Source organism: Corvus hawaiiensis, chromosome 2, assembly GCF_020740725.1.
Source record: "Corvus hawaiiensis isolate bCorHaw1 chromosome 2, bCorHaw1.pri.cur, whole genome shotgun sequence".
NCBI lineage: Eukaryota > Metazoa > Chordata > Aves > Passeriformes > Corvidae > Corvus > Corvus hawaiiensis.
In genome coordinates, this window is record NC_063214.1 from 61,148,393 (window position 1) to 61,155,378 (window position 6,986).

The 6,986-nt window shown below is 38.0% G+C and overlaps 1 protein-coding gene across 1 annotated transcript in view; it reads left to right on the top strand.

Annotated features, from left to right (window-relative positions):
- The window catches only part of EPSTI1 (epithelial stromal interaction 1), a 49,389-nt gene extending 45,736 nt beyond the window's left edge, over positions 1-3,653 (top strand). Inside the window, exons 11-12 of the mRNA XM_048295366.1 lie at positions 1,514-1,546; positions 3,052-3,653. The gene's annotated coding sequence lies outside the window, so the exon portion shown is untranslated. The remainder of the gene's footprint in view (positions 1-1,513; positions 1,547-3,051) is intronic.
- The last annotated feature ends 3,333 nt before the right edge of the window (positions 3,654-6,986 follow it).

The window sequence follows — 6,986 nt, forward strand, 5'->3', positions numbered from 1 at the left end:
TTTGCATGGAAATGGGGCACTGTCAAGTACCCTTTTGTTTATTCTGTTAATGGGGAGAGGTCACATTGTGAACATATGAAATTTATGGGTCTGCTCTTCTTTAATGAAATACTAGCTGTCTTGATGAAACTCTCAGAGCCATAGCAAACCCAGAATCTAGAATGCAAGGTGACATATTACATCTTCCTGTTTCATGTCTCCATTACATCCGGTGTGATACATAAGAATGAGAAATGCTCCCTCAGATGCTGACTCTGCTCTTTCAATGGATGCATAATTCTAGATATTTGCTGTAGAAAGCAACTATGCCCTGAATACACAGGTGCAGTGGGACAGGAAACCCCATTCTCTTCCTTTCCCATGTGCAGAACAGGAACTCAATAAGATGCTGGATAAATTTGTTTTGCGGAAACATGATTTACGGATAAAACTATTTTAAATAAACATGGTTTGTGGGTTTGCACTTTGTTTAGTTCTTGCAGCATGACCCATGGGAAAGTTTCTTTGGAGTCTCAACCAGCACTTGATTTATGCTATTTGTGACCAGTTGAAGAGGGAACAAGTAATGAAGTTTACTGTTGCACAGGAAGAAGGGCCACAGCTCAAAGGCCCCTGAAGTCACAAGGCCAGCATGAATGCCACAGGTTTCTGTAAACAATCAGTCTAATAAACTTCCTGAAAGATCGAGTTGCACTAAAAATGCTGGTTTCCCAGCACAAAGAAAAAGCTTTTACTTAGTATGGGAATATTGAGAAAAGAATATTTGTATAAGAAGGTTCCAGAATGCTATCCACAATGGCTTCATTTGTTTTAATGAGTAATGTGATTTTTAACTTGGTTAGTCTATGTACAATCTGAGTTGAAAAGATTATTAATTTATTTCCTAAAACTGGTTGTTTTCTCGTTGTTTTTTTTCTTTTTATTGAAAGTAATATGTTTGTCTTTCCTGGCAGAAAATACAGAAACTACTTAGCAGAAGTATCAGCATCAATAAAGGGATCTCAGATGAGTAGGTCCAGGCAGGCTATATCTCAGTTTAATCATTTACAAGACTGTCAAACATCATATGCAGATGTGTTTCACCTGCCTTGATTTTGAGCAATCATTCTTTCCTTTGAAAATCTCATCCTAAAAGAGAATAGTGGCAGTCTGGGCAGGAACAGAAGAAACTTCTCACTCTTTCAAATTGTGTGAGGTTAAAAAAGGATTGATGTATCTGAAGATATTTGAAACACTTCTAGATTTATTTTTTTCCCAGCAAAAGCAAGATATGTTTATCTCTTGAGTCAATATACCCTGCTATTCATATTGAGCTCAAATCAAAGATGTTTCTTGCTAGAACTGAAATCTTGCAGAAGGGTTTGCTTGTTATTTTATGAGGAGTTTCAAAAGGGCTTCAAATAATCAAGAAAGCTCCACACAACTAGATAACCATAATTCCTTGCATAAATATGTGGTTGTGCTGCTCATTGTACATCGTACTGTATTAATGCATCTTTTTTGTTTTATCCAGGAGTCAAAGTACTTGGAATGAAGGAGAAGAAAGGTAAGAATAATGAATTTGTTTGTTCTTTTTAGGGCCAAGGTCAGAATTAATTTAGCTTCGAATTTGACACTTCATTATGACAGCTTATGTAGTTTAATTTTGAAACAATATGAGAAGGGATCTTAAAATAAATGCATTCTATAAACTATAAACTCTGTGTTTGGGGCCACACAATGGCACATACCTAATCTGAAACATGTTTTTGTAAAGAATCACAGAACATGTATTGCAGGCCAGAAGAATTGATGACAGCATTGAAGGCATCTTCTAGGAGTGCCTTGATATTTAGTCTAGAACTTCAATACAGCCACATTCTCTGCATCATAGACTGTTCCTGGATAAACCTGAACACCTGAGGAATGTGGCTGGAAGTGCAGGAGCTGACTCAGTAAACTTTCAGTGGTCTTAAGCGAAAGAGGATACTGCAGTGGGCTGTGATCTTCCAGCTATTTTTCATCAACAAAAAGGGAGACTATTCGTATCAGTGGAGGCTGTCAGTAAAACACTGCTAAACCACTGCTTTTGAAACACAGAAATCAGGCCCTCTGTTTTCAAATGTCCTTTCCATAAGGCTCACTGCACCTGTGTCCTTTTCTGAAAGGGGTTTCCTACTCTAACTCTCGGTTCTGATATAAAGATTTCTGCAGAGACTTTACTTCTAGGCTCAGAGACTTTTGAAGCAAGTTTAGGTAGTGACAAAGATTATTCATTCCTTAGGAGATGGCTTTGACTCTTTTTTTTTTCTTTTTTTGAGAGCTGGTATTTTATAAAAAGGAATTTAAAATAATCAGATGTTCAAAAGCCCCTTGCTTCCAACCCTTTTCCACAAATCTAGATTTTCTTATGTGATTTTCTTCATCATTTACTACTCCAAATATTATTTTAATATTTTTGCAGCAGGGCTTTATTCTGAAGACAGTATCTAAATAAATTGTTGGCTTCCCATGAGTTGTCTTCTCAGTTTTATGAGGAGAAAAATTGTTATTAAAAATTTACTCAAATTCACTAAAGAAATGACAAGGTGTAGATAAAGGCAATTCCCTGGAGGGGTAGAAATGGCTAGTTTTTGCAGTCCACAGTCCTATTAGGTTTTATAACCTGTGGACAGCTGAAGGAATTCAAAGCGTTGGATCCTTTGTTGTTTTTCGCAATATCTACAATACCAATAATGCATTTGCATATGAACTGTACAAGAAATATGGATGGATGTACTTTTTAAGCCTTGTTTGACTGTTTTTCTGAAAACACATTTCAGCCTGCTACATTAATATATTGTTCAAAGAGTTATTAATATGTCTGCAGATAATTAGGACATTTTGTGAACTAAATTTACAAAAAGATAGAAATCCCTTCGTGAAGGCTTTACATAATTAAAAGCTAAAACCTGTTGGAAGAAAAAGAAGACTTTATTTTCCAGTGGATTTAATCCTTGAGAAATTGACTTTGAATTTTGTTTTTGCTGTAAAAGATAATTTTTAATTCCTTTTTTCTCCCTCTTGTTACAGGGTACTGCAGAAATATTCACTTTTATCTGGCCTAGGTGAAACGACCTCATAAAAGCTCCAAGAAACCGCTCCTTTATTGTGATTTTTTCCTTACCCTGACTTCAGCTGCACACCCACTTCCTGAGCAATCTGCAGTGGCTGGTTTCTAGCTGTCATTATTCATGCATACATATTTGAAACAGCTGATTATGAAAGTCGTATTTAATTTTTAATAAGAATATGTGTCTTTTTCATAAATTGTTTTGCCTCTTGGAGAATGTAATTATCCCAGTCTTCATGATCTCAGGAAAAGAAGCACATTAGTGACTGCAGAAACTGCAGTAATATCTGTGTTTACTTGCTGCTCTATGCCCAGAAAAAAACAGTCCAGAGGCAATCTAAAGAAGCAGGTAGAGAGTTTTCTTTTGGGAAGGAAAGGAGAAATGTTGCTAGGGTTTTGTTTGTTTGTTTTCTGTTTGTTTTGGTGGAAGTTTTGTGAAATTACTTTACCGTTGTACTCAGCGGCAGACGCTCAAGAAGAAAAATGTGCATTGTAGACAGTATCTTTTAAATAAGTTCTTAGAAAAATACAACACATGGAGGAAATAAAACTTGAAATAACACTGAGCTCTCCACATCTTTTGTCATATGATGTACCATCTTTTCTCTTTGCCTGTTTTACCATGGTAATTTCCGTTACAGGAGTGGGGAACGCTACTCCAACATTAGCTTCAGTTTCCTGCTTCTCTTTGTCCCTCTAGTCCAGTGGAATTTAATTTGTGTCTCCCTGTCTCTGAGACAGATGACAACATTTTAATGCTTTCTAAAAGTCAGATGCATGACCAAGGTATTTCTAATGTGAAATAAGAGTTCACAGTACATGTTACATAAACCGCGCAGAGAAGAAAAAGTATCTGTGGCATTTACAAGTATGTCTTAGGCCGAGTCAAAGGTTTCCTGAGCAGTTTTGTTTAGCATGCAAGCATACCGTGTTATTTTTCCATCACCCTTGCAATATGGAAACTTCATACTGGGTCACCTGAAGTTTTATTTTTGAACCATGGGTGTTGCAATATTTGCTTTCCCCTGTGGGACACTTTGTAGTTGTCCTTGGCTCAAAGAATTACTCAAATCTCTCATACTACTAGCTAGCTGATGCTCATAGGAAATGCTGGAAATCTTGGGAATATTTTCTGGTTTAGCCTTTTTTTAGGCTAAAAATTCCTGGGAAAATTCCTTCAGAAGACTTTTGCATACCTACATAGTGGTACTGTATTGCAAGTGGTATTTGGCTGTGCCATTGGACTTTGGCTTTGGAAATTAAATTTACATCTCACTCCAAGCAATCCCTCACCCAGCCTCCTTTGGTAGATATTAGGGCTGGGGCTAAACATCTGAAGAGTGGGTGATATACAAATGCATACACATATATTTTAAAGGAAATGTCTTTGTTGTAGTCAGACCCTGGTATTGTACTCTAATGGGACTAACACTTGTAAGTGGTCTTTTTGAAGCAGTGAACCCAAAGGCTGAGTGGGAGGGGAAGTCACCATTGTCACCAACAAGCTGAAATTCAGTCTAACTGTGTTGCTATGTTTCTGTATCCAAAGAAAAAGAACTTTTTATTAACCTGCTACTTTCCCACTCAGGAGCAGTGATGGCAGGTCACCTTGAGTAACCTCTTCCATTAAGATTTTCTGCTTTCTTTTGGCTGTCTGCAAAGATGAAACTTAATCACAGCCTTGAAAGTGTTTCCCCTTATCCAGCATTTCAATCTCTTATTTGAAATGCTGTCTACAAACTATTTCAGACATTAACTATTCCAGCCCTTTTAATGGAGGAATATCTGAATTTTTCCTCCTCTATCTTTCTGAACAGAACAAACCTATATGAACAGTGGCCTAGGAAGTGTCTTTGACAGCCATGCCCTGCAATGGAGATGATAAGAAGTTACATCCATTCACAAATTGATGTTAGCAGGATGTCTGGAAAAGGCAGCTCTTATCCTGTTGGAAAGCTTCCAGTATCTCAGAATTACCACTTCCATACACACATACCCTGCCCAAACAGTAAGTTAGAGAGCAAAGGGATTATAATGAAATTAACTGGTGGTAGACTGGGAAAATGGCTTCAGGTTTGTCAAGAGTTAGGAACTGATAGTTGGGCATGTTTTCTATCAAACGGTTAGAGTAAACCTTTGGTAAAGGTTTTCACACTCAAATAGTTCCTCTAGTTACAATTTACACCAACCAAACTAATTATCTTTATACTGTGGCATAAAACCAGATTTTATTCCTGCATAACAGTAAATGGAGGGTTTGGGGTTTTTAGTTCATTTTGGTTTTAAATTGTTGTCACAATATAATTTGCACTGATGATCTCCTTGTTACTTCAGAAAAAACCTTCCAGCAGGGAGTTGTATAGGTCTGGAAGTTGCAAGAGGGAACCCCCTTGCTTTTTCATCGCTGAGTCAAATTCATTTTAACAAACTGACTGAACCATTATGATCAGCTCTTCTGAATTCCAATACAACTTGACAGCAAGAGTCCTATGTTTAGATTTTATGGTCTGCCTCAATCAGAACCTACCTTCCTATGAAGAAATGTAATATTTATTTAAGGACTTACAAGACTGATTCTCTGTTATGTACCCAAAAGTTGCTCCAATGGAACAACTGCTTCCTATCCCTACTTTTAAAAATATCTTCCTGACTCCTAGTACAAGCTTACCAAGTTTCATAAAACTCCTAATGAACTTTCTCAAGCATCTACTTGGTAAATTACACAGCTTTCTGCTCCTGAGACTCTTCTTTTTCTTAATGTGCATATTTGGACTGCTTCATTCAATTTATATGCTTTTGTTCAGCTTTTATTTAAAAAAACCCCCCAGATTTACAGAAAGCCTTTGATGCGATAGGATTTGGTGTAACTGTATCTTCTTTTGGTATGTGCCCCACTACTCAGACGCTAAGGCAGAATATTATTAGCTACTGGAAAGGGAGCTAATCCATAGATTACATTTTATGGTACTCATCCGTGTTCAGTTCACGCCTCTGCATCAAGAAATCCAAATCCCTGTCTCCTGTCTTGGAGAACATTTTAACCACCGGGTTCTTTAGAGTAGCTCTCAGCACACAGGCTGTGTTGGCTCTTCTGCTTTATGAAAAGAATAGAAATTCATGTGAAATGAGAAGGCAACATGGCTTTATCTGTTCCATGAGCTGGATGCTACTGCTGTGGCCCATGCCATGACTCTGCTTGCCATCATAGTCTTGGGAGCTCTGAGCAACCTGGTCTAATGGATGGGGTCCCTGCCCATTGCAGATGTTTGGAACTGATGATCTTTTGGGTGCCTTTCAACCCAAACCAATCTATGATTTTATGATTCTAATGGCTCCCTCACGTCGACTCCTTCACACTTCCACATATTTGTTTTCTCTACTTTTGCTCCTGGAGTACAAACTGTCTGGCAGAAATCCCTTCCACTCCCTCTGTAAGTATTCCTCCTCATTGTCTTCAGTCATTCCCCTTTTCTTGCAATCCATGGGTTGTTCCTTAGGACTCTGGACTGCTTCGACAGACTCTTTTTCTGCTTTATCCTCTGGAATTAAAAATGGAAACAATACTATTGCTATTTGCTGTTTCAATGTAACACTTATTCTTTTGCAATCATTTCTCTTTCCTTTCTGAGAGACCAATATGTTTTCCTGACTCCTCTCTATGTCCGTATTTATCCCATCCTTTTCCATCTGTGCATGGGGATGGATTAGGAAGAGCACTGCCAGTGGGTCAAAGGATGTGATGCTTCCCTTCGAGTCAGCAAAGTGAGATGCATCAGGAGTGCTGTGTCCAGTGCTGGGCTCTCCAGTACAAGAAAGACATGGACACACTGAAATGAGTCCAGCAAAGGGCCTTGAACTTGGTGAAGGGACTGGAGCATCTTTGATATGAGAACAG